Below are 26,933 nucleotides of genomic sequence, written 5' to 3' on the forward strand. Positions count from 1 at the left end.
TCCATTAGCTGTTGGCATTAGGGACCTAAGACCAAATGTTTAGTAGTTTTGAATCCACCAGAAGAAGGGAATGGTGCATCCATATTTGCATTGATCTACAGTGGGTTTAAAACTGATGAAAAACTATGACATGTTTGAATTTAAAATAAGTGGCCAGCTCTGTAAGTCAGTCAAAAATGGAAGAAATTTTAACCAACCACTATCCCCCAAACCAGGCACATTGTTAACCTTCGAAAAATTCAAACCCTGTCAGCCAGCTCTACACTAATCAGCTCAAAGATCCAATTATTTCTGTTTGTAAGCTCCTGGGGGGTTGGAATCCTCCATTCCTTATTTATAGTGAGGCGATCACAGTAAATGTTGTACCAAATAAAAGCAAGCAGGATCTTATGAGGGGGATAAGGCAAAAAGCCACATTTATTGTAAAGATAATAATAAAAAAATAAAGAAAAGATAGAAGCAAACAACGTTGTTTAACTACTTATTCCTATCACTACTTAACCCTTATACACTTGTGTGTGTGTGTATATATATATATATATATATATATATATATATATATATATATATAACCATTCATTCATACATCCATTCATTCAAGTTCTGTGTATAGTTACCAGCCTGGAAGTTGCTTGTGACAGAATACGGGCCAGGTATTCTGTACACAAGTGATGGTAGTGGGGAGCGAAGTCCTGATCAGATGCGCATCTGAAGCTCCTGGTAGGCTGGCAGCAGAACCTTGGACTCTGATTCCATAGTTTTTTAGTCCAGTTCTTATAGGAATTTTTTCCTATGCCAGTCTATGGAAATTGCTGTATCATGCTGATGTCTCCAGGGTGGCTGCCAGGTGCTCATCAGTGATCTCATCGGGTGGACCTCCAGTTTCTCCACTTGACACCTTTTGGTTGCACTGGCACCTGACGCCTTCTTCAGCCCTTTGTTGCTGTATTCTCAGGCTGGCACCTCTCAGAGCCATTCATTCATCATCCAAGCACTCTCTCATACATTCATACAGTATTTTGTATAATAATAAAAGTTGTAGTTACAGAAAGTTTCTGGGTGGTATTGCTTAAAACATTCTCTGACTGCTAAGTAAAGTTAACAATGCCCTTAGACAATTACAGGGCTTGGCTCCCATAGCAGAGTTAGTGGCTTGACAATGCATTGTTACAATGTATCTCTGCAATGTCAATTTCAAGCAGCCCCTTGCACAAGCTTGAGCATGCCCTGGAGCACAGAGGGGGGGGGGGGGGGCTGTTTCTGGTTACATAGGATTATATTCTTAACAGTTAGGATTATATTTTTAACAGTTCTAAGTTACATGACCTAATATATTATATTCTAAAGGGGCAATAATAATCATAAATCTAAACATTTAACAATCTTAACAAATAATAATAATAAGAAGAAGAATCCTAATAAATCTAAACACTTTAAGTTGTGGGGAACAAATTATGGGGAGTCACTTCCATTTGGGGGAATCACATTTTTAATACATTAATATGTTATCCCTACATAAAAATAACACAGTAGTTAATAATTTTAGTGCAATCCCACTAAAACATAAAAGGTATAGCTTTGTGACCTGCTTTGTAGAAGAATAACAATAATGAATTCATCTCATGCAGCTCACAGTTAACACACATTCCTCCACTCCTTCAGAAAAAAGCTGCCTATGGGCTGGAGCAAGTAGAAACAATGGTGGGATTTTCCTTCTCAAGCTTATTGTCACCAGGTTGAAGACTCCCTAAAGTTTCCTGAATTAATCTAAAGCCTCAGAGTTAGTGGGTCTTCAAACACTGCATCACTGTTCTGTCATTCTGGGTGCACCTGGAGAGAATCAGTTGTACAGTGCCTGGTCATCACTCTCCACAAAACCCATTTCCACAGGCACCCATCCTATGGCAACAAACATCCCAATGCTGAAGAGGTTAGAGAGCAAGATGCAGGCACCAATCAGTCACCCCCCCCCCCCATTTTGTACCTGGGAATGATGGGAATTGCATGAAAAGCGGTAGCACAGTACACGAAGGCAGTCTAAATACAACTCCATTGTCATCCTTAACCTCTCCCTCCACCACAGGTGGAGAGCTCAGATACCCTGGACATGGTGGGGCTCACTCCATGTTGTTGGGATCCTGCTGTTCCCAAGAACCTAGCTGCTTTTCCAAAGCTTCCATAATCTCCTTTTACTGCAGCTTCAGTGTCATGGTTACTACTCTGAAACATGCCATTCCCCAGCTCCCTCAATTCACACCATGCTTTACAAGTAGGCACCCCCCCCATACACCCTTAGCATAGGGCCTACGCTGCAGCACCTTCAACCCAATTTCATCTCTGCATTTACAGCCAATCTCACACTTTAACAAAGCAGCGTGAGCTCCTGCAAGTGCTACAGTGGAGTATGAATCACCAAACTGAACTTCATCCTAGATAATGAAAAAAAGGGAGAAGAAAAGAGCCCACCACTACCATTTGATCCAGAAATTCAATCACTCTAGCAAGGCTCCTTATTACTAGCTGGACAGGAACTGTTCCCCTTTGCCATCTCCAGAAAGAGATTTTTTTCATGCAGCAACTGTAGTCACTCTGCCCTTCCTATGTAAACCCTTCTTCACGAAAAGCACATTTAACACTCAGACAGCTGGAATGATTCACAGTTTTCTATTCCTCATGATTTGCAATGCATGTTACCCTGACCCACTAATTACACCAGGACACAGAGCCAGGGAGAGAGCGAAACTATTTATCTGTTCTCAAATCCTACAGCTGCTGCTCAAGACAGAGCCCTCCCACTCTCTTCAGACTGTACTTTCTTTCCACATGTCTGTGCTTTAGCCAGAGACAATTCATGTAACTCTTGAAAATGCCAAAAAAAACCCACCAGTTGAAAAGGAAATTTGAGCCAGCCTTTTTAAAAGAAAGCAAAGATTGTACATGTGTGTGCCTGCACCCTCACATATGTAATTATTCACAGCCTTTATACAGACAGATCCATCAGACTGGAGGGATAGTTTCTTGTTAGCAATTTTTGTGCCCTGGGAATGCTAGAATGTAAATTACCATGTTGAGGCACTGGAGCAGAGTCTGATATGATTTATACCAGGGCAAAGGAAAACTAATTTCATCAAATTAAATTGAGTCTCATTTAAGAGCAAGTGACAGCAAAATTTGGCCTACGAAGATGTTACCACCTATGAATATATTTTGTTACAAACAAATTCAGATATCATCTGCATGCCTCTCACAACCATGTGATTGATTAGATAGTTTCCAAGGATCTTCTGGCTTTCTCATGGTGCTGTTGTGCCATTTGCTTTCAGATTTAGACAGCTTCACAACTGAGACCTATAAATGTCATTTGTCGCTACCAAGAGAGACAGCTAAACATGTCCCCTGAATAATGGAGAGCCTTCAGTCACCTGAAAGAGTGAAGCAGTGGTTCAAGACTGATCTGTAACTGAGAAAGGGCCTGCAATGAATCCTGTGATTTGCCAATCCATGAAGGTTTCTCTTTTGTTTGTGCTACTCGAGAATATGTAAATACTCTAAAATTACACATTTGGTAAAACTGCAACAAGATGGGACCTATCTTCGTAAGGAAAAATACATATGGTGTACTACACCTTTGGCAGCATCCGCTGCAATTCTGATGTTTTACTGTTTGCTATCGGTTGATACTGCAGATGCCCCAATGAGGATTTCAGCAGAAAACAAGTCTAGCATGAGTAGATTTCCTCACTAGTTTTGTTCAAACAGAACCTGTCTTATATGGTGGTTAGTTTTTTGAACAGCTGGCTAGACTTGAGTACTATGATTTCTATGAGTGTAGTGAATGCTTGTTTTAGAGGCAGAATGCTCTTGAGAGTACGATGACACAAAAGAGGGTTGCCACAAAATTACTTAAGACACATATCATTTGCACAAGAGAAAAGGGCAAAATTTAAATCAGAAAGGAAACTCTAGAATCTGAGAAATTCTCATTGTATTATAACAGAAAATTAGTGGGAACACAGTGAGATTCATTAACCTTATGAAAAATGCAAGCTTATCTATTGGAGGGGCAAGGGATTAATCCAAAACACAGATTTACAATGAGAACAGAATGCAGTATTACTAATATAAACTTAGGGATGACACTGGACAAATAATTAGATGAGAGTAGAAGGAAGAAAAACAATTGCAATTTTACTTCAGTGAAACTTTAAACCTGGAATATCACGGAGAATGCCCTGGTCTTGTATGTCAATGACTTTTTCCATCCTCTGGACCAGAATCCGGATCCTAACGGCTCTGCATCAAGGTAGACTTAAATTTTGCATCAAAGCTTTCTACAGAAGTTTCAGATTTTTAAAAACTTTGCATGAATAATATAATTCGAATAGTATTCTTTTTGCTATCCAGATGGAAATTAAAGAGTTTGCTACTCTGAAATTTGTAACTTTCAATGTGCTGCATAACTTGTATTGAAAATATTTAAATATTGTATATAAGTGATTTGGAGAAGCTGGAGGATTTGACATCTGCATATGCAACAGTGGGGCATTTTGGAAAGGTATGTGAGAGAATTTGCATTTGTGGATTGTGGATTTTTAATGTTATTTTAACAATGACATTTGCATATTCAGAACCAATACCGCATAAGACAGACACTTCACAGTGTGTTGTTTCAGGTTCCATGAAGACAACACTACGTTGGTTTATATTTAGTGGCTATGTCTAGTCTGGCATGATTTTCCGCAAATGTTTTTAACGGAAAAGTTTTCCGTTAAAAGCATTTGTGGAAAAGTGCATCTAGATTGGCACGGACGCTTATCCGCAAAAGCACTTTTTGCGGAAAAGCGTCCGTGCCAATCTAGACGTGCTTTTCCGCAAAAAAGCCCCGATCGCCATTTTTCGCAATCGGGGCTTTTTTGCAAAAAACACATCTGAGCTATCTACACTGGCCCTTTTGCGCAAAAGGACTTTTGCCCGAACGGGAGCAGCATAGTATTTCCGCAACAAGCACTGATTTCTTACATGAGATTGTCAGTGTTCTTGCTGAAATTCAAGCGGCCTGTGTAGACAGCTGGCAAGTTTTTCCGCAAAAGCACGTGCTTTTGCAGAAAAACTTGCCAGTCTAGACACAGTCAGTTTGTGTAAACTAGGATTCTGTAACACTTTTTAACACAAAGATGCCTGTTATTGCTCTATTATATCCCTCTTAGTCGGGGTGGGCAAAAGGGCCTCTGCAGGCTGGATCCAACCCATAGAAGCCCAGCCACTCCTCCTGCCCCCAGGCCAACCAGGGCCTGGAGGCAGCAGGAAGCAAGTGAAATCTCCTCTTGTCCTGCCCTGTTTAGAAGCACCGCGGGCTCCTGGCAGGGGAAAAAGGAGACTTCACACTCCTCCCAGGCCAATCAGGACTTGGACGGAAAGAGTGCATGAAGTCTCCTCTCACCCTACAAGGGGCACAGCTCTTGAAGTCAACCCCCAGCTGCTGCTCAGCTGGCAAGTGACTCTAAGTGAGGTGCTCCCTTGCAAGGCCAGGGCAGGAAGTGAGACATATCATGTGCTCACCCTACCCAGGCCCTGATTGACCTGGGGGCAGCTGGGAGGAGCATGCAAAGTCTCCTCCCACTGCTAGGGGCATGGGTACCTAGAGGGAACAGGGGCACGGGTACCTTTGCTCTCTCTGGGGGGTCAAAAACTTTGCGTGCTCCCCCATCCCCAGACCAACCAGGATCTGAGAGTGGGGTAGCGTGGAAGTGATTTGGCCCCACCCCTTCCACCTGAGGCTAGGTCCCTTCTGGGGTGGCCTGGTGCCACTTCAAAAAATTCTGAATCAGCCCATGGTCAAAAATTATTGCCCACCTCTTCTCTTAGTCCTGGTCTACAAACACAGTTGTATCAGTTTGTATAAAAGGTGTAACACTAGACTGTTTAAGTTAACCTGGTGCAGCTTTGCATGTGGACACTCATACACCAACTTAAACCTGGTGTAGGGGAAGTTAGCCTGTCAAATTGTTAATAAGAGCAAGGCAGACTGATCCAAAACAAATTTAAACATCCACACACATGATGCACTAAAAGAAATAGCTCCGACACACATCATCATCATCATCATCAACAACCATCGGCTCAGCACCCATTGGTGTCCGATGCCTCCCTCACTATTTCCTTCCATCTTTCTCTGTCCAGTGCGGAGTGGCTTAGTTTCTGTAGACTAGCTCCGCACCAATCTACTATATCATCTACCCATTCTCTGTGGGGTCTGCCTCTCCTATTCGGACCATCTATTATGCCGAATACCAGAGTCTTAACTTTTTGCTCGTCATTGATTCTACAGATATGCCCAAATAGCTGTAACTTCTTTTGCATAACCACCTTCAGTAGGTTCTCTTTTGGCTGTATCTTCCTATATAATTCCTCGTTGGTAACCTTCTGCATCCATCCTATTCTCAGGATCTTTCTATAACTACTACTCCTTGAATGCCAATATCCTTCTCTTCAAATCTTTCATTATCACCCATTTCTCTCATCTGTACAACATGTTGCTAAATACACACGTTTTCAAGACGCTCAGCTTCAGCTAATTGCTTTACTTGTCGAGATCTTATCCATTGCCTTCAAACTTGCTCTTTCCGACACACACCACTCCTTTAACTCAACTAATGCAATTGCTACATGTACACTGTGCTCCAAGCAAAACCCCAAATGTGGTACTTGAATATTGCCCTGAGAGTGCTCTCCCATAGGATGCCACGGAGTTGTCTTATGGTTAGGTTACTGCAGCAGTGAATATTTAGAAAAGTGAATCCTTGATCTGAAGTTTTATCTAAAGTTGCCAGATTGTCTTGAGTGGCCTCCATTCCCAGCATGGAACCGGACAAAAGATCTTTGTCTATAGTAATTGTTACCTGGCTCTTGGCTAAAACAAATTTTGAGATGGTCAGGGTCCAAAGTAATCATTCTGAAAAAGTGTCACATGCCTCAGATTTTTGACTGGAGATGTTTTCATTCTGCATACCCTGAAAATGAGCTGGGAGCACACAGGGCATCCCAGGAAATGACACTAGAATAAAATGTTTGTTCCAGGGAGTAATTTTCGCAGGCTGGAAGTGCTGTATGGACACTTCCTGAGATGCTGCAGCATATCCCTTGGTAACCATTGCCATTGTATATTCCTTAATCTTAGGTCATCCTACTTTGCCTTGGGCTGTGAAAAAATTCACACCCTGTGTGTCTTAGTTAGGTGAAGCTAATCTTCACCAGAGAGCTAGGTTCAGGGCTTGCCTTAGGCCGATTCGATCGAATCAGGCCCCGCGCCTAAGGGGGCCCCATGCCCCTGAACCTGGAAGTGCCGGCTGGCATTACAATTCAGAGCTGGGGCCCCTGCTCCACCAATGTGTGGAGCTGGGTCTCTCCCCCGGCTCTGTGTGGAGCAGGCCCTGGACCCCCCCGCCCTCCACCTCCCAGGGCTAAGGGAAGGTGCAGGTGCCAGGGGATTCTGGGGTGAAGCAGAAGGGCAGACACCTGCAGGAAAGGGACCAGCACCAGAGGAGAGAGGCAGGGCAGGTATATAGATGGAGGTGTTGGAAGAGGGGATGAGGAGGGGTAGCTCACTTGATCAGAGTGGGGCTACTGGAGGAGAGGGCACAGGGGGGAGTGAAGGGCTGGTGGAGGGGGGCAGGTTGCAGGAGGTCTGAGGTCAGTGAGAAGGGCAGGAGTCAGGACAGCAGAGGAGGGTGAGGAGTTGGGGGGCAGCAAGCACCAGAGGAGATGATGGAGCAAGGAGAGGAGACCTGGCAGCAGAGAGAAAAGATAAAGGTTTAAAACTATTTATTAATAACTTGGCATGCTGCCCACGGTCAGTTTGTTTGCGCTTCACAATGTAGTTTCGGTTTATGTGGGGATCAACACGTGGCTGGCGAGTGGGAGCCAAAACAAAAAAGTAGTCAGTGTAATGATCTTCTGTTGATATGTGTTTTAGTAGTTAAATTCTTGGACTGTCATTTCTCATGAAAAGTGCTGTCACATGGGTAGAAATCAGGTAAATATTGCATTTTATTAATATCAGCAGAACTGACTTAAATGGGGCCTGTGTGTTGTGTAGTCTTGCCTTAATCTTTGTATTCATGCCTGTCAGTGTGAGAGAAGCTATTTGTATATATTTGCTTGCATATGCAACCACACTTAAGTTAAGGCCCTCAGCATGTTCTGTATCAGTGTGGCCCCTGGGGCTTCCAAAGTTGAGTTGCCCTAGCTCATCCCTGACAGGTGTCTGTCTAACCTGGTCTTAAATATCTCTAGTGATGGAGATTTCACAATCTCACTAGGCAATTTATTCCAGTGTTTAACCACCCTGACAGGCAGGAAGTTTTTTCCAACTGTCCAACCTAAACCTCCCTTGCTGCAATTTAAGCCCATTGCTTCTCATCCTAACCTCAGAGGCCAAGCAGAACAATTTTTCTTCCTCTCCCTTATGATACACTTTTAGATACTTGAAAGCTGCTCTCATGTCCCTTTTTTGGTCTTCTCTTTTCTAAGGTAAACAAGGCCAATTTCTTCAGCCTTACCTCATATCTCATGTTCTCTAGATCTTTCATCATTTGTGTTGATCTTCTCTGGACTTTCTCCAGTTTCTCCACGTTTCCTGAAATGTGGCACCCAGAACTGGACATGATACTCCAGCTGGGGCCTGATGTAGATGGCTCATTCCCTGCCTAGGGAATGTGAGACTGCGTGGGTTAATTTCCAATCCTCCTGTTTATTGTTTTCCTAAGCCAGGAGGGCACAGTAGTTCTGATGGGGGCTCTGCAGGAAGGCAGCCCTCACTGCCCCCTGCCTGAAACCTTGTGCAGGTGTTAAACATCTGTCCAGCCCACCCTAGAGGTGACTGCATTTCAGCGTGTGCCTGAAGGAACACTGCACCAGCAATGGACAGAAGAATGGCTCCCGGGCATGGCTTGCTCATGACTGCTTCAGCCCTATTGATGGGCCTCAGCCTCTTTCCTTCCCCTCTCCCACTTTGCAATGGGGCTATAGACTCTGGGGGAGAGGGGTGGAGGCAGGCAGAGGTGGCTCCCTGCAGCAGATGTAGACATGTCTCTGTATTAATCATTCTGTCATTGAAGTTTTTAGCTTTGTAGTGAGTCCTTTTACATGGAAACTTTGTATTACATCTTGGTAAAATAGTCCCTAGGACCAGGAGTGGCCCGAGGCTGGCTGCAGCAGATGGTGCCCTAGGCAGGGCGGCGCAATCGGCGGCCCTAGGCAGCTGCCTAGCTCACCTAGGCTCACGGGCCACCGGTGCCTAGGACAAGTGAAGCAGAGATTATCCCTGTGAGGTGAATGAGGTGGGAATGGACAAGGCAGAAGGTGAGTACCTCTGGGCAGTTGCAAAGGTTGGAGAGGGGATAGAAGCCAGATCCAAGATCAATGAGCCCTGGGAAGTGGGCCCATTGAAAGGAGACTGGACCTGTGGGTGCCTTAGGAGTCAGCAGCAAGGGCCTGCTTTGGGAAGCCCCCTCTTTGGAGGTCAGTGTGGCAGCATTGAGACACCACCCAAAAGCAGGTGCCGCTGCAGATTCATGGGATGGCTCTTACACATGCATAAGATGATAGATCTGTAGGAGGGGAGGCAGTGGCAGAGTGAGGGGGCCAGAGGGGTCAGTTGCCCTTGGGAGAAAAATAATATAAAATTTAGTTAAAAATAGATGTTGCACGTTTTTAAAAGGAATACCATATCTCCTGCCTTTTGTCTATTTTTTGTCTCTTTAGGCCCCCAGTTAAAATTTTCAAAAGCACTTGAGTGACTAAAGTCATTTTTGAAAATTGGACTTGGAAATCTAAGCTCAGATTTTCAAAGGTAATTAAGCTTCTTTGGTGTTTTTCTAAAGGCCTGGAGTCAACTGATTATGTAGGAATCTCAGCTTTCATTTAAAAAAAGTTCTCTATACTTCTGGGCCTTTCAGCTAAGGAGGAAAGCTTTAAAACATGAACCCTAAATACTCAAGAAACAAAAGGCCAATAAAAATCCAACATGTTTTATTTTTAAAATATCTTATGATTTGTAGACCATTCTCATAACTCTGTGTAGGCGTTCTTGTGATTTTTGGGTTGGCAATACTGCTCTTTGATTGGTGAATTTAGAGAGGTCTCTCCCTTCAGTTTCCCTTTCCATCCTCCTTTTTTTGTCACAGGTCATCAGAGAATCATAGAGACAATGGAGAGTAGGGTGAGTCCATGACTATGGTTAATGACTGGTCAGGGTGACTAACTGTTATCAGTCAGTGGTCTGAATGAGCTATCTACAATACTGCAATCTGTTAATCAACTGTAGGAAAAGGTTTCACGAACAGACCTTATTTATATAGACATACCTACTTTGCCACAGAGAGCAGTAGACACACTCGCAGTGTCAAGGTGATCAATTTTGGCTCTTTTGGGTTGAAATTCCCTTAAGACTTGGAGCTGGGAGAATGAAATGTTGTTATCCATATTGTATGATTAAAAGGTTAAAGACATGAACTTAATATGACCTGGCTTAGGGTCTACAATAACTTGAACACTAAGCAGAGGACAGTGAGTCACATCTGACTGAAAGTCACAGAAGATGGAAACAGGTTTTATTTTTGGTGGTGTAGGGTCTATTTGGGAGTCCTCAATTATATCTGACACTTTACATCCAGGCTGTGTCTATATTGGCACCCCTTTCCAGAAAAGGGATGCTAATGAGACCAGTCGGAATTGCAAATTCCACGGGGGATTTAAATATCATGCATTTGCATGAACATGGCTGCCGCTTTTTTCCGACTCGGGGTTTTGCCGGAGAAAAGCACTAGTCTAGATGGGATCTTGCGGAAAATAAGCCTTTTTCCCACTTGAAAGTAGGAATAAGGGATCTTCCGGAAAAGGGCATATTTTCCACAAGATCCCGTCTAGACTGGCGCTTTTCTCCGGCAAAACCCCGAGCCGGAAAAAAGCGGCAGCCATGTTCATGCAAATGCCGCGGGGGATATTTAAATCTCCCGTGGAATTTGCAATTCCGACTGGTCTCATTAGCATCCCTTTTCCGGAAAGGGGTGCCAATGTAGACACAGCCCCAGTGTTTAAAGGCAGAGCTGACTAGAATCAATTGAGAGTGCTTGTCTGGTCTCAGTGATCGCTTGAGCAAAAATCATTGATAAAATCTTGTGTAGACTGACCTTGGCCTCAATATGCAGGCAATGTGTTTGAAGGGCAGTGCAAAGGAGGCAATGGTGGTGAGGTACCATATTACTTAGTGAAATCATTGGTACTGAAATCACTAAGGACTGGAATTTGACCACAGAACTGACACTTTCTTAACAAAGACTCCATTTTTGCTATTTTAAAAAGTAAATCAATGTAACAGAAAACTATGCTCTCTGGTAACTTTTTAAAAATCAAACTTTAAACTTTATTGAAAAAATTGGATAGTTTGCAATTGAAAATATTTGACCTACACTTAAGGCAACTGATTTAACTTTGTGTAAAATTTTGCATAATGAAGGATGGCATCTTTTTTGAAAATGTTCAGTTATATAGATATACAAATTTGTGTGGTTGTGGGCTTTGTTGTGGGTTTTTTTGTTTTTTTTTTGTTTTTTTGTTTTTTTTTGCTCAACAAAAAATCCTGGGGGCGGGGACTGCCAAAACGGTTCGAATTGGGCCCCGCACTTCCTAAAGCCCTGGCTAGGTTGATGGAAGAATTCTTACACTGACTTACCTATGACCTCTCAAGGGGGAAGATTTACTACAATGAGTAAAACCCTTCTATTGCTATAGTGTCTTCACTACAGTGTTATAGAGATGTAATTGAAAAGCGGCAGATATGCCACTATAACACTTGTAGTGTAGACATACCTTTAAGTTCAGATAGTGGACTAAATAAAAGTAGTGTGAGTTTGATGTCTGGGTCTACCGCAGACTTCCTGTGTGTCTGTAGACAAAGCCCCTAGAGCATGCTCCAAAGCTCATTTGAATAAATGGCCACTTTTGTACTGGATTTCAAGGGGCTGTGAAATAGGCCCCTAAATTTCTTTGTGCCTCTGTTCTGTTTCACAGTTACAGGGATAATTGTAGTCCATCCCTATCTCCCTGAAGAGTTGTGAAAACCATTCACTAATATCTGTGATATATCTATGGTGAGAGATGCTCCAGAAAAGTCTCTAAATAAAACATTCTGGCATGAATTGAGACCCAAACATTCTCTCACTGGGACAGATAGAATATACCATGCTCATACTGATCTTTAAGCTGGATTTCAGGGGTGGAGAGAGAGAGAGAAGTGAGCAAAATGCATAACTAATTTAAATACTCTTCTTCTTTTTTTTTTTTTTTTTTGAGAAACAAATTCTCGCTCTCTCTCTCTCTTCCCCCCCCCCCCCCCCCAGAACTATGTATAAGAAAACAGGAATTTCATAATTCCCACTGGGGAGCTAGACATTTTTTATTCGTATTCTATCACCATCTCAAACCCATTTCCTCATTCAAAGTCTTACTATGAAGTGATATTCCATTAATAATGGAATTAAGATGACAATGTTTATGATCAAACCTATTATAGGTTTAACTGGATTTTTCAATAGCAGACTAGTGAACAACATAGTAGAAAAAATTATCACACTACAACCTCATTTGATATAATTGACTCCAACCTGAATTATGTGAATATACTACAATAAATTATCAGTATATTTATGCTTCTTTGTCTAGTTGTTGGATTTTACTTTTACGGGCATTGTGAAAGAACTAGGTCTTAGTGCTCTTGATCAAAGACTACAGACTTGTCTCCTCAGCCTTACAGATGTACATTAAAGTGCAATAACTGCCCTATGTAGACTCCACTAGCATGAATTACCTACCCTTCTAAGTTGGATAATGAACGCCTAAATATTTTGGGCAGTGGGCCTCATAATGCAGCCATTATATATCAATAATTCCCACTTAGAGTATATAGAATGTTTAAAATATAATGGTTGCCTAATCAACCCTCTGCAATTTCCATTCAATATTGAATCCATCAAAAAGGACAAAGGCAGCCTCTTTAATTTTTTTCCACTTTATGCTATGCACTGAAGAGGACTTCAGTTGTTTCATCTGTGAGGAGATGGCTGCTATTTTTAGACATCTTAGTGATATGCTCATCAGATACATAGAATCATAGGGTTGGAAAAGACCTCAAGGTCTAGTCCAACCCCCTGCTTGAAGCAGGATCAACCCCAGCTAAATCACCCCAGTCATGGCTGTGTCAAAATTAAAGGGACAAAAACAACCCTTCTCCTATTGCTTTTTGACAGAAGAACATAATTGTTACTTGCAGATAAATATGCTGCTTATGCAGAAAGATGGATACATACAAAGGATATTTGCTTAATAAAAGGAGCCTGCAAACCCAAGCCATTTTTAATTCTACAGCCTCATTCATCATGACCAAAGTTAAGCACTGCAGCACACCAAGAGAAGGAAGCTAGCAACTCTACCACATGACTAATTCAGCCAAAGCTGAACGCAGAGACTTGGACTTCAACCTGAATTATGTGAATCTCTACCAGGGATAATGGACAGAAAGGAATCCTGTCCCTTAGACCACTGAAAGGCTGTATAGCTTCCCTTTTATTATCAGGGCTGCCAGATCATTTATTTGCATAGGGACAGCCATTCGCAATTTTCATTGGCTATGGCTCACCAATGTGAGCTGAGGCAAGTGGAACAGACCAGGCTACTGCTTCCTGCAAGCTCCCATTGGCTAGGAATGACAAACTGCAGCCCACAGGAGCTGTAAGTGGCCATACTTGTGGAGGCTCAGGTCAATAAAGCATCTGACAGCTCACCAGGAACTAACCCTGGCAAACTACAGCTGGCCCGCTGGCTGCTTAATGTCCATCCTCGCCTTAGATACTGCTTCCACTCAATAGCTAAGTAGTTCAATTGTTCTCTGTCATGGACTGATAAGGTTCTTCTGCTTATCCATTCTTTTAGCAGACACTGGAATCTACAAAAAGAACATGATTGATTCCTACTCACTCAGTGTGGTAGCTATGGGACATTAAATCCATTGGAGTAAGGGAAATGGTAGTGGCTTTTCTAAGAAAAGTAATTGGTGTTTAGGATAGAGGACACTTTACGGATTTGTTATTAATCAAGTTATTGATACGGCCAAAGATCAATAATGGGTAGAAGGGATCATTTTGATCATCTTGTCTGATCTGCTGAATAATATACAGGCCATACAATTTCCCAGTAATAATGCTTGCTTCATGTCCCAGTCCAAGTCCTGCTTCAAGTTCTGGTTGTGGTTCTGGGTTCTTTTTTGTCTAGAAGAAAAAAAAAATCCTAATTTCCATTTGGCTTGCTTGAATTGCAAGTATTTGGCTAACATGCAACCTGAAATGTAATTCCTGCTTAGAATTTGGCTTGCAAAATAAGATTTTACCTTTTCTACTTTTATGGATTAAATTAAGGTCATATTTTAATGTATTATTTCCAGAGCTAAAAAAAGTGTTCTCTAATTTTTCTCATTTCCCCCCCCCCCCCCCCCATATGTAACAAATATGTCTGCACTACCACATATATATGTAAGATGTTGGTTTCACAGTATCCTCCCAGCCTCTCTAGATCCATCAGATCTGCTTTATATAAATCTGTAGATAACAGGCCTCCAAGGGAATTTGATGAGAGAGATGAAAAAGATGTTGGGCTAAGAAGTAGTTGCTTTCTGCAGTAAGCATCCTTATCTATTTGGATATACACAGGACGTGCATCTTCCCAGTTCTACCACAGATTTTTTGTGTGAAAGTGGGATAAGAAATTTAGATTGTTTGGGGATGGCTACATAGCTGATTCAGGCTCATAGGGCTCAGGCTAAGGATCTGTTGATTAATGTTGTAGAAGAATGTTTAGGCTTGGGCTGGAGCTAGGGTTTCTAACGTTGCTTTTCAAAAATAAGGGACTGTTTTCTTAGCATTCCTGCCTCATTCCTCCTCTTGATTTTTATCATTACTAATAAGCAGTACTAACCAACATTCACTAAGGTATTTCTTGCTGCCTGTAGCCTAGGTTCTGGACCTCGTGGCATGGGAAAGGCCCAGAACTCAGGGTACAGCTTGAACCTGAACATCTATGCCACAATTAAACAGCCCATCAGCCTGAGCTTCATGAGTTTGTCTCAGCTGGAATGGACCCACCATGTGTTTTTAATTTCAGTGGAGACATACTCTTAATGCCTCAGCACTATTATCTCAACCTTAAAAGACTATTGTGAACATTAATTTAACAAAAATTTCGAGATACTCAGATGTTACCATTATGGGAGCATACAAATATTAATCAAAATACAAATATTAATATTTGAGAAGGTGGTGTTGGTTATTTCAATGGTAGCAAGTTTGGTTTTCAGAACTGTGGGGGAGTTAGCCAATGAGGGAACCAATCATGTTCTAGGAATGGGAACAACAGAACTACTGTGCAAAATTCATGTATTTTGAGATCAAGCTACTGTGTCCCACCCATTCCATGGGGGAAAAGATTAGTCGTCTTCCCCAAGGAATGAGGAGATAATAGACTCTCATGGAGTTTCCTTCCCACTAAATCCTAATCTCCCACAGAAGATAAGATAAAGCTGTGAATTACTACTTTTTTTAAAACAAAAATACACTAAACTGTTTGTGTCCTATTCTATTTTGTGTAGTTAAAAGCCATCCAGGCCTAAGCTACGTTGGGTTTCTTAAATTGAGAATAAATCATGTAGGCATTTTTCTGTTTTCTCAGAACACTTCATACTGTATTAGAGCAGCAATAAATCTCTAGAGCTGACTCATCTCTCTCGTTTCCATTAATTCCAATTTTATATGCACATGTGAACAGTCATATATCACTATAAGATCTATGGCAGTAAATATTATCCACGCAAGGATCTTACTTGAAGGGAAAATATTTAATTTGTTCTGAAATTAGCTCTATGGAGTTCAGTAGGAAAAAACCCAGAGCTTTCATGACAATCTTCACCTGCCTAAAAATGTTAAAGTATTTTTGGTAAATAATACTTGGTGCTTTTGGGGTACATGGGTAATTTTAGAGGAGTCCTGTGGTATCTTATAGACTAACCGAAGTGTTGGAGCATAAGCTTTCGTGGGCAAAGACCCATTTCATCAGATGCATGTAGTGCAATGAAGGAATTCAGTATGAAGTAAATAGGATCCATACTTTACAGGAGCTTGAATCTGATAGGAAATTAGTCATAGAAAGTGTTCACATTACAGTGTTGTTTCCTACCAATACCTTTTATGCAACTTAGATCAAGTCTTTCTCACTATTCTAAAAATAATGTTTAAAAAAACCCACATGTGTTTATGCCTCCTTAACTGGAACTCTCAGGATATCACTAGGTATCTTGAAAAAGTACTATTCAAACTAAGTGTCAGAGGGGTAGCTGTGTTCGTTTTTTTGTGGATACAAACTATCAGAAGTCCTGTGGCACTTTAAAGACTAAGGGTATATCTACACTGCCACCCTAGTTCGAACTAGGGTGGCTGTTGTAGACATTTTAAGTTGCAAATGAAGCCCGGGATTTAAATATCCCGGGCTTCATTTGTATCTTGCCGGGCGCTGCCATTTTTAAATCCCCCTTAGTGCGGACTCCGTGCCCGCGGCTACACGCGGCATGGAGTAGGTAGTTTGAATTAGGCTCTCTAATTCGAACTATTGTTACTCCTCGTTGAACGAGGTGTACCGGTAGTTCAAATTAGAGAGCCTAATTCCAACTACCTACTCCGTGCCGCGTGTAGCCGCGGGCACGGAGTCCGCACTAAGGGGGATTTAAAAATGGCGGCACCCGGCAAGATGCAAATGAAGCCCGGGATATTTAAATGCCTATATTAGCCCCCTTAGTTTGAACTAGGGTGGCAGTGTAGACATACCCTAACAGATTTATTTGGGCATAAGCTCTCATGGGCAGAAACCCACAGAAGCTTATGCCCAAATAATCAACACTAAAAATTCTTCAATTATCAGGATTCTTCAAATAGAAAGGTTCCAGATTACTTTCTCAATGAAAATACACAATCAGTAGATAAAGTCCACTTTGGCAAATAAAATGTCTTCAGGAACAGAACTAATTTTAAAGGAGGGAATATAGATTGAGTTAGCAGTATGGAAGATGCTATGTCTGGGCAAGTGAATTTTTCACTTTGGATTTTCATTGTCCAGTTGGTTTTGCTGGCGGTGGTGGTAGGGTTGTGCTTTTGTTTTGTTTTTTTTAGTGGTAAATGGAAACGCTTAGAAGTAAGATTTTAGCATCGGCATTCCTAATGGAAAATTGCTATTTATTTCAAGTATTCAGAGGGATAGCCATGTTAGTCTGAATCTGCAAAAACAGCGAGGAGTCCTGTGGCACCTTATAGACTAACCGAAGTGTTGGAGCATAAGCTTTTGTGGGCAAAGACCCACTTTGTCAGATGTATGTAGGAATTCAGTATGAAGAATTTGAAGAATCTTGATGATTGAAGAATGTTTAGTGATGATTATTTGAGCATAAGCTTCTGTGGGTTTCTGCCCATGAGAGCTTATGCCCAATTAAATGTTAGTCTTTAAAGTGCCACAGGACTTCTCATTGTTTTTTGTGGATACAAACTAACACAGCTACCCCTCTGACACTTAGTTTGAATAGTACTTTTTTAAGATACCTAGTGATATCCTGAGAGTTCCAGTTAAGGAGGCATAAACACATGGGTTTTTTTAAAACATTATTTTTAGAATAGTGAGAAGGGCTTGATCTAAGTTGCATAAAAGGCATTGGTAGGAAACAACACTGTAATGTGAACACTTCTATGACTAATTTCCTATCAGATTCAAGCACTTGTAATTTATGGATCCTATTTACTTCATACTGAATTCCTTCATTGCACTTAGCACTTGCTCTTAAACCAAATGTTCTAAGATACTGACCATAAATATGGTCAAGATATTCTGTAACTTTTGAAGCAAATGTTTTTTAGTTTCTTTTTTTATTAGAGAATATTAAATCTAGAGCACTCATATTCCCTTTTCCTAGTTCTTTTATTTAAATTGTAGACACTTAGATAATATTTTTGAGATAAAACATGTTCAGAGAGCCAAAATTAACTGGATTAGTTAAGTTTATTTAAGGTTTGTCCCTTACTCCCAATATATTCCAGGGTAGAGATTTCACTTTCAGCTTTTCAATATTTTTTACTTGATATTATCTCCTAGATTTAAATACTGAAATTTTCATTTTATTAATTGTATTCAGGTTTTGAGGCTAAGCGATGCACTTATAGTCTATGCTGCTATTACCATGGATGGGTATGTGCTTACCGTAAAATCTCTAGTATAATGACAACTTTTTTCCTGTTTTTTTAGGGTCAAATCCGGGGTGCGCATTATACATAAGAGCTATCTTTTTAAAGTTTTAAACTCCTCCTCCCTTCTGCACAGAAACTTTCCCTCTGCAGTGCGGCGCGGGACCACATCCCTGCCAGGCTCCCAGACAAGGCGAGGTGCCGGCTGCGCTGCCAGGCTGCAGTGCCCTGTCTCGCTGCTTGCCCGGTGCTCCTTCAGGCTGCGCCCAGTGGCCCCCACGGCAGGTGCAAGCTCAGCGCGCACAAGCTCAGCTGGGCAGGGGGCCTCTACAGCACGCGAAGCGAGGAGTCAGTGGCGCCGTTAGGCTGCATCGCCTTGGCTCTTTGCCTGCCTGGTCTCGGCCTGGGCAGGGGGCCCAGCAGCAGGCGTGAGCTCAGCTTGGCAGGGAGCTCCGCGGCAGGCGCAAGACCCTTCCTTTCTATATATACCGTAAAATTGCGAGTATAATGGGGGTGCGAATTATAGTTAAGAGTTTAGTTTATTCAAGAATTCTAATGTTTAAAAGGCAGGTAGTGCGCATTATACATAGGTGCGCATTATACTCGAGATTTTATGGTATACATGATTTTAATCCCCACTAGTGATGATCGTCACCTCAAATAACATTTGTCGGGGTTTCTTTTTTATTTGAAATCCGGATTTACAGATTCCTTCTTTCTCCCATACATGTATTATAATAAACATACAAAATTACGGCCACCGTTTTTGTAATAGTTTAGAAAAAAGATAGGTGGTGTCCTTGAGTAGTGACAACCAATCTCTAGCACAATGTTCTTAGGTTGTGCACATATACTAGCATTTTTACAAAGAATAGCAACACTAATTTAGAATTGTAAATGTCTCAAAGAGTTACCTACCTACCTGAAGCTCACATGATGTGCTCAGTGACAAACCAGGAATTTCTGGAAACTCTCACTTTCATTCTAGTTTTACAGAAAAAAAATCATGTAAAAATACACTTCATGCCTCAAAAATAAAACATAAAAATGGCAGGGAGAAGATGGGTTTTTTCTTCATGGAAATATGAAGATTCTTCATAGAAAACTGAATCCAAGTGGGGGAAAAAGTAAGCAAGCAGTGGATGACACGGTGGCTGCTTCTGCTGCTGCTTATACAGCTGAGGTAGATGTCCCCAAAGAGCACTTATCTGCTATCAAGACATAGACACATGCTTAACTTTACATACTGTGAGTCATCCCATTTAAATCAATGTGTATATTTGAGCAGGTCCAATGGTTTTTCAGGGTCAAGGTGGCAATAATAAATAATACTGGTCAATAACACAATTACTACTAGTTACAATTCTATCCTAATGCTAAATGTCAGGAGCTCGAGAACAGATAGAAAAGCTAAATAACAAAATGTTAAACTAGCCAAAGCTATTCAAGAGTATGTAGAAACTGTCAGAAATAAGTAAACAATATACATACCTAAAATGTTTTCACTACCCATGATATAATATGTCTGGACTAATTTAGCTACAACTACTCAAGAGAGAGATCTTGGAGTCATTGTGGACAGTTTGCTGAAAACATCCACTCAGTGTGCGGTGGCAGTCAAAAAAGTAAATAGAACATTAGGAATCATTAAAAAACGATAGAGTAAGACACAGAATATCTTACTGCCTCTATATAAAACCGTGGTTTATGCCCACGTCTTTAATACAGCATATAGATGTGGTCACCTCACCTGAAAAAAGATATATTGGCATTGGAAAGAGGTAAAAAAATGATTAGGGGTTTGGAATGGGTCCCCATATGAAGAGAGATTAAAAAGACTGGGACTTTTCAACTTAGAAAAGAGGAGACTAAGGGGGGATATGATAGAGGTCTATAAAATCAAGCTTGTATGGAAAAAGTGAATAAGGAAAAATTACAACAACATAAGAACCAGGGGTCAACAAATTAAATTAATAGGTAGCATATTTAAAACGAACAAATTGAAGTTTTTTTTTTCACCCAGCACACATCATCCCATGGAACTCCTTGCCAGAGTATCTTGTAAAGAATAGGACTTTAATAGGCTCAAAAAAAAAGCTAGATAGATTCATGAAGGTTGGGTTTATCAATGGCTATTAGCCAGGATGGGTAGGAATGGTTTCTCTAGCCTCGGTTTGTCTGGAAATGGATGACGGGAGAGGGATCATGTGATGATTACCTATTGTGTTCCCTCCCTCTGGGGCATCTGGTATACTGTTGGCAGACAGGATATTAGGCTAGCTGGACCTTTGGTGTGATACAGTATGGCCTTTCTTATGTTTGTTTGTCTAATTACATTCTTTATCACTAATGCTTCAGATAACCAAAACACAAGTTTGTTTTTAAAAAATGAACCAAATAATTCTAAATATATTTTGCACCATCATCACAGTTAAACTTAAGTCCATAGCATACATATAACTCCAGTCCTTTTTGCACTTTCTGATAATTTGCATGTACTGTTCTATTTGGGCTGGGGTAGAGATGGGAGCAAGAAGAGGATGGGATCCTCAGTGACATTTCCATAATTATTTGGTGCCATGTTTTGTGGGGGGAAAGACTTCATTTTTTTTACAAGCATTTCAGTACAGTTGGGAGAACTCCATCTCATTTCTGAAAGTCTCTCCCAGGACAAAAATATTAACCAGAGTTTTAGAACTTAAGAACATAAGAACGGCCGTACTGGATAACATCAAAGGACCATCTAGCCCAGTAGCATGTCTGACAACAGTGGCCAGCACTAGGTGCCCCAGAGAGGGTGGACCGAAGACAATGATCAAGCGATTTGTCTCCTGCCATCCTTCTCCAGCCTTTGACAAACAGAGGCCAGAGACACCATTTCTATCCCCTGGCTAATAGCCTTTTATGGACCTAACCTCCAGGAAATTATCTAGCTTCTTTTTAAACTCTGTTATAGTCCTAGCCTTCACAGTCTCCTCTGGCAAGGAGTTCCACAGGTTGACTACACACTGTGTGAAGAACTTTCTGTTATTAGTTTTAAACCTGCTACCCATTTGTCATGGCTCCTTCCCCACTCTGGCATGATAAATGCAGAAGTGGGGGCCAGCAAGTGTACCCCCAAGCCTTATCTACCAGACTTTGGTATAAAACTTCCCCCAAAATCTTAAAAACCTAGATCTTGGGAACAAAACTTCCGCTGCCACCACCCAAATGTTGATAAAGAAATCAGGGGGAAGATCATTTGGGAAATCTCACCCCTAAGATAAAAATCAAGGCACACAATTAACCACTGCCAGGTTAATAAAAGAAAAGAAAAGAACTTTTATTATTACAACATTATTCCTGTTGCAAACATAATGACTAGATAGGGAGGTAACAAAATATACTCATGGAGAAACTCCATGGGCCTAGAACTTTTTTATAAAGAAAAGCCAAAACATCTTTTAAGCAGTGCCAGATCTCAAATCCCATACCCAATCCTTAAAACAATAAAACCTAACGAAACTACCTAAACTTTACCCTACTTACAGAAAATGAAGAATGGTGTCTTGGAGACAGAGAGACATGCTTGTCCCTCTCTCTAGCTGTAGAGAACTCCCTCAGAGACAAAAGGGAGAAAGGGAAAAAAAAAACAAATTCCTTTGTCCCAGTTTGAAAAGTCCCACCTACATTCCTATTGGTCACTCCACCTGGCTAGGTGTAGTTAACCCCTTAATCCCCAGGCTGCTGGCTAACCCTCATAATCATGACACCATTAATTTCATTTGGTGTCCTCTAGTTCTTCTATTATGGGAACTAATAAATAACTTTTCTTTATCTGCCCTCTCCACACCACTCATGATTTTATATACCTCTATCATATCCCCCCTCAGTCTCCTCTTTTCTAAACTGAAAAGTCCCAGTCGCTTTAACCTCTCTTCATATGGGACCTGTTCCAAACCCATAATCATTTTAGTTGCCCTTTTCTGAACCCTTTCCACATTAAATTTCATTTGCCATTTTGTTGCCTAATCACTCAGTTTGGTGAGATCTTTTTGGAGTCCCTCACAGTCTGCTTCTGTCTTGACTATCCTAAACAGTTTGGTATCATCTGCAAAGTTTACCACCTCACTGCTTACCCCTTTCTCCAGAACATTTATGAATAAATTGAGAAGGATTGGTCCCAGGATTAGAGCCAGATGGCCAGAAAAGGGGGAGAATATGGGGTGAAGACAAACTGTAAAAGACAAACTGTGAAGAGCAGAGAAACCATCAGTGCGTACCTACGGTCAAGAATGGATCAGATTGGCAGAACTGACGGCTCTAATGGGGAATGGTGGGCACCCCTAAAAACAACTGATTAACAATCCAGGACAGGATGAGCCTTCAAGAGATGTTTGGGAATGACTGACATCAACAAGATAACACTCCAGACACAGAATGACACAGCGGAATACTTCGATTTCAACAGAGAAAATGATGATAAAAGCAAGATGCTTTGCTATGGAACTTGGGTTCATCTGCCACCATCCCCAGAGAAGCATCAGATCGCGATCAACGAAATATCTGCTCCCCCCCCTGTGTTCGATCTAGCTGGCCACTAGATTGACACAGACTCTGGACTGGTAACTATGACATCATCTGGCAAGACTGTGTATGCATGATGTGTTGTGTTTGTGTGTGTGTGTGATTGAAAAGCATATGCAACTGTTGTATTCTCAATAAATGAAGCGTACTGCCTTTTGCCCTATGAAAGATCTCATGTGCTTCATTTAAGCAGATAACACACTGACTCATTGAATAATCTTTTCATTCTTAAGTGAAGAGGAGATTCTTTAAGCATAATATTAGTTTGGCACCTTTCCTTCAACTTTGTTTGGAAATAGAAATTCTCTTGATGGGGTATTTTAAAATGGAAATCCATCCTACTTGCTGCTAGTGATGGTGCTGTACTAGTGGATTAGGGCATCTTGAGTGCTACTATTCACACTGGTGAAGTTCTAGTCTAACTGCGATGCTACTGGGCTGTGATTTCTCGGCTGAATTCACATACTACTTTTGTATACAGCCATCTTGTTTGTGCTGGCTGCAAATTAATTCTCCTCTTAAACACTAGCGATTTTAGAAGGTTTAAGGATTCCTTGAGGGCAGCAGAGGGAGGGGAGGGTATTTTATTTTGTTTTTCCTTGCTTTCTCCTTCAGCCACATCTTTTCTTCCCATTTGGCTTGTCTCTTTGCTGACCAAGTACATTGTAACTGACACTTGAGTTGTCACTTTAAGACAGAGCTTCACTTCAAGAGCCTTGTTTCCAATCAGATGTTTTCATTTCCATTTGCTCACAGCGCCTCTTATAACACCACTTGCTTTTCTCAAAGACAGTTAGTTCTCTGTTGGGATTGGCTATAGTGGCTACTAAGTCCTTTCCTTCAAAAGAGCTAGGGAAGCTGCACCGACATTAATTCCTTACATGATCAGAATCTCAGCTGCTGCCCTGACAGATGTAGAACCAACTTTGTTTCCCTCCAACCCATCTGCTCTAAGCTCCTTTTTACTGCACCACAGCATGGGTTGGAAGGAGCCATCATGGCGATCAGTTGTGCTCTGAATTTCATTTGTCTGTCTGCAGCTCCACAGGAATGTTTTGGCTATGTGGATCACCCAATTTCCCCCAGACATGTCTTGTTATAACTGACACTATATTTCATTACAAGGAAATGCGAAAGGAGGGGGAAAAGCCCACAATATTTTTGGATTACCTTCACACACATAAGTTCCATACAACAGGACCTGGGACGTGATTCACCTATCTACAAAAATCAAACCATCAAAAATGCCCACCAGTGGCTGTATGCAATGCATATGAAATGCTTCCAGTCTTCTCATGTGTTGTTTAAGCAATTGTACTAAAGAGTGAATGATGGTAGCTGTGAACCTGGCCCAAAGAACAACAAACACACATCTGTTGGGTAGATAATTAAAAAAAACACCGGGCAAAAAATGTGACGTCAAACAGAGTAATAAAATTCTATTTGTTGGAGGAACCACATATTGACTCTTGTTCTGTTAAAACTGCAAACATGCCATTGATTTAGTGTACATTTTGCATTTAAAATTATTTATCTAGATTTTCCTAAGGTTGCCCACCAGTGGCTGTACTTGAGTGACTATACTTTCTCTGTTTCTATTTGTTGAATTGTAAGGTCCAAAGGAGTTTTTTTATTGTTTTGGAGCAGTGTTCCAACCAAGTTTATCTTCAACTTAATGGCAATATACTGCACTTGTAACAGCAAAATGACTGCAAAGTATTGTTATAAAATATAATGACCGTACTGTCAATCAGACTACCATAAAGCAACATGCATGCTATGTAAAAATGTTAATGCCAGTTCACCTTTTCTTTGATATCACTCTATCTGCTGTATATGCGTAAATAAGTGCAATATGAGCAATAACGAACACTCAGATAAAACAAGGCAGTAATTTCATCAATAAGCCCCACTGACATGGGCTTATTGATGAATCAAATGAGCTATGCCCTCTGGTAACAGAAAAAGGGCTGTGAATTCAGGCACCCAGACCAAAGAAAGAGTATTCAATTATTTCAGTTTACTTAAAGCAAAACTTCCCACAGAATTCTAGTACTAATTTGTTTCTTGCTGAAAACACTTTCAAGCTTTCTTCTCTGATTGCTAGTCTTTTGATACAGCTGTGGGAAAGATGAGGCAGACTAGGATCTATGATATTGGGATAACACCGTGTCAGTCCGGACTAATACCCAAGAACTCGGAAGCCTGGTGCCTTTCTCAAGGATATAGCCTGAACCAAGAACTGACTATACACCTTTGGCCTTTTTCTTTTCCTCAAGTTTTCCTGATAAGTAAAATGGAAAACAACTTCAGCATACAGTGACAATATGAGGAATAGGAGTTAATGTCTATAACACTTTATGTGGATACTAGCGATAAGGTGTTTAGATCAAACCTCTCTACCTAAAAGTAGTGCACCACAGAATCCAAACAATCCTGCACTTGCATGTTGAAATTGGGACCCAAATTTCCCAATCTTTGAGGATTTTGAGATGGAAGCTACTGTAAGGCAAATTTGAACAAACTATAGTACAAACCCTGACTGGGAGCTCAGAGCTAGAGCTGTGAGGCAAGCCCATCACAACAGTTAAGGGATGGACTGTGCTTGCCAGACTAAATAGGGTCCAGTAATGTAGTTAATAACCCACTGCTATTTTGTTAACATCCTAGCTGAAATTTAAAATTGTTATCTCTGGCAAACATGCTAATGGAGTCTAAAAAATTATAGCAGCAGAACCTCAGCTAGTGTAAATTGTAATAGTGTAAGGTGACAAGAATTGGGCAATCTAGGTTAGTCATTCAGAGGGGAAAATCAAAAGGTAGAGTCAGAACTAGAGTTAGAAGACAAATGCAGGGTTCAGAGCCAGGAATCTGAGCCAAGAATCAGGACGCAGTCATCTGGATTCAGGAAAGGCAGAAGCGGGGTTGGATCAAGTCTGGAACAGGACTGGAACACAGCAGAAGCGCAAACAGGTTCTGGCAAATGCTTTAAACCAGAGGTGAGGAACCTAAGGCCTGGGGGCCAGATGTGGCCCCCAGCTTGCCTGGCTCTGGCCCCTGGGGCTCATGGCTTCCCCCCCTTCCCATCAGTATTGGGGAGCCTGCACTGGTGCTCCATCCCCCACCACCATCTCCCTGTGGGGCTGGAGCACACAAAATCTACTAGCCTGGGGCACCCAGGCTCTGATGTGTGAGGGGAATGTGGGGACTGTCTCCTTCTCAGATGGGGGCTATGTCAGTGAGGATTTGTGCTTTGTTTTTGCTTCTCATTTGTGTGTGGCCCCTGACTAATTTTTCTGTGCATCAGCAGCCCCCAACCCAAAAAAGGTTCCTCATCCTTGCTTTGAACAAATAAGACCCTAGAGCCATTGCTGGTCTTAAGAACAGATCTGCTGATTCCTTCAACCTGTGAGGCAGCTAGGTCAATCCAGACAACTCAGTTAGAGCCCAGATGCACTCATTATACTGCATAGAGCAGGCCTGCACAATATATGGCCCGCGGGCCCGAAGGGGCTCACTGTGTAGCCCATGACGACTTTCGGAATTAATATTTTCTCCCTCCTCTCTTCCGCTCTCCTCTACTCCTCTTTTGAATGCGACGCTCTCTTTTGCTGGCACCTCTCCCCCTGACATCAGGGACACATGCACGCTCTGGCCCCACCCTACTGCCACGTGCGGCCCTGCCCCCCGCTTCCAGCTCCTGTCCCAGAACTCAGCCCCCCGCACTCCGCTCAGCTGGGCGGCCACTTGCATGGTGCAGAAAGTTTTAAAAAACCCAACGGCGCCCAACCCAATATGGAAGTAAAGGAAAAATTCCTTCCCAGCCCCCTTAAAAAGGGTTAGTTAGTGTAATGCCCACAGCTGGTCTTCACCAAACCTGGTATTGTACTCCCTAAAAGGGACTGTGGGTGGGTCCTACCTAAGTCTGCATGTAGAAGGGAGAAATTAGACACAGAGAATTTTAAACTCTGCATTCCCAATTGATGTCAGTGACCATGCTGACCCTTTTGCACCAATTATTATATTATTCCCCTTGTCCAGCCA

At 41.7% G+C, this 26,933-nt stretch overlaps 1 long non-coding RNA gene across 2 annotated transcripts in view; it reads left to right on the plus strand.

Moving 5' to 3' along the window:
- The window catches only part of LOC142829410 (uncharacterized), a 50,789-nt gene extending 46,361 nt beyond the window's left edge, over window positions 1-4,428 (plus strand). For both annotated transcript variants that reach the window (XR_012903808.1, XR_012903810.1), the window contains one exon: window positions 3,324-4,428. This is a non-coding gene — a long non-coding RNA (uncharacterized LOC142829410). The remainder of the gene's footprint in view (window positions 1-3,323) is intronic.
- Window positions 4,429-26,933: the final 22,505 nt, after the last annotated feature.

The sequence above is a fragment of the Pelodiscus sinensis genome, chromosome 5, assembly GCF_049634645.1.
Source record: "Pelodiscus sinensis isolate JC-2024 chromosome 5, ASM4963464v1, whole genome shotgun sequence".
Taxonomy (NCBI): domain Eukaryota; kingdom Metazoa; phylum Chordata; order Testudines; family Trionychidae; genus Pelodiscus; species Pelodiscus sinensis.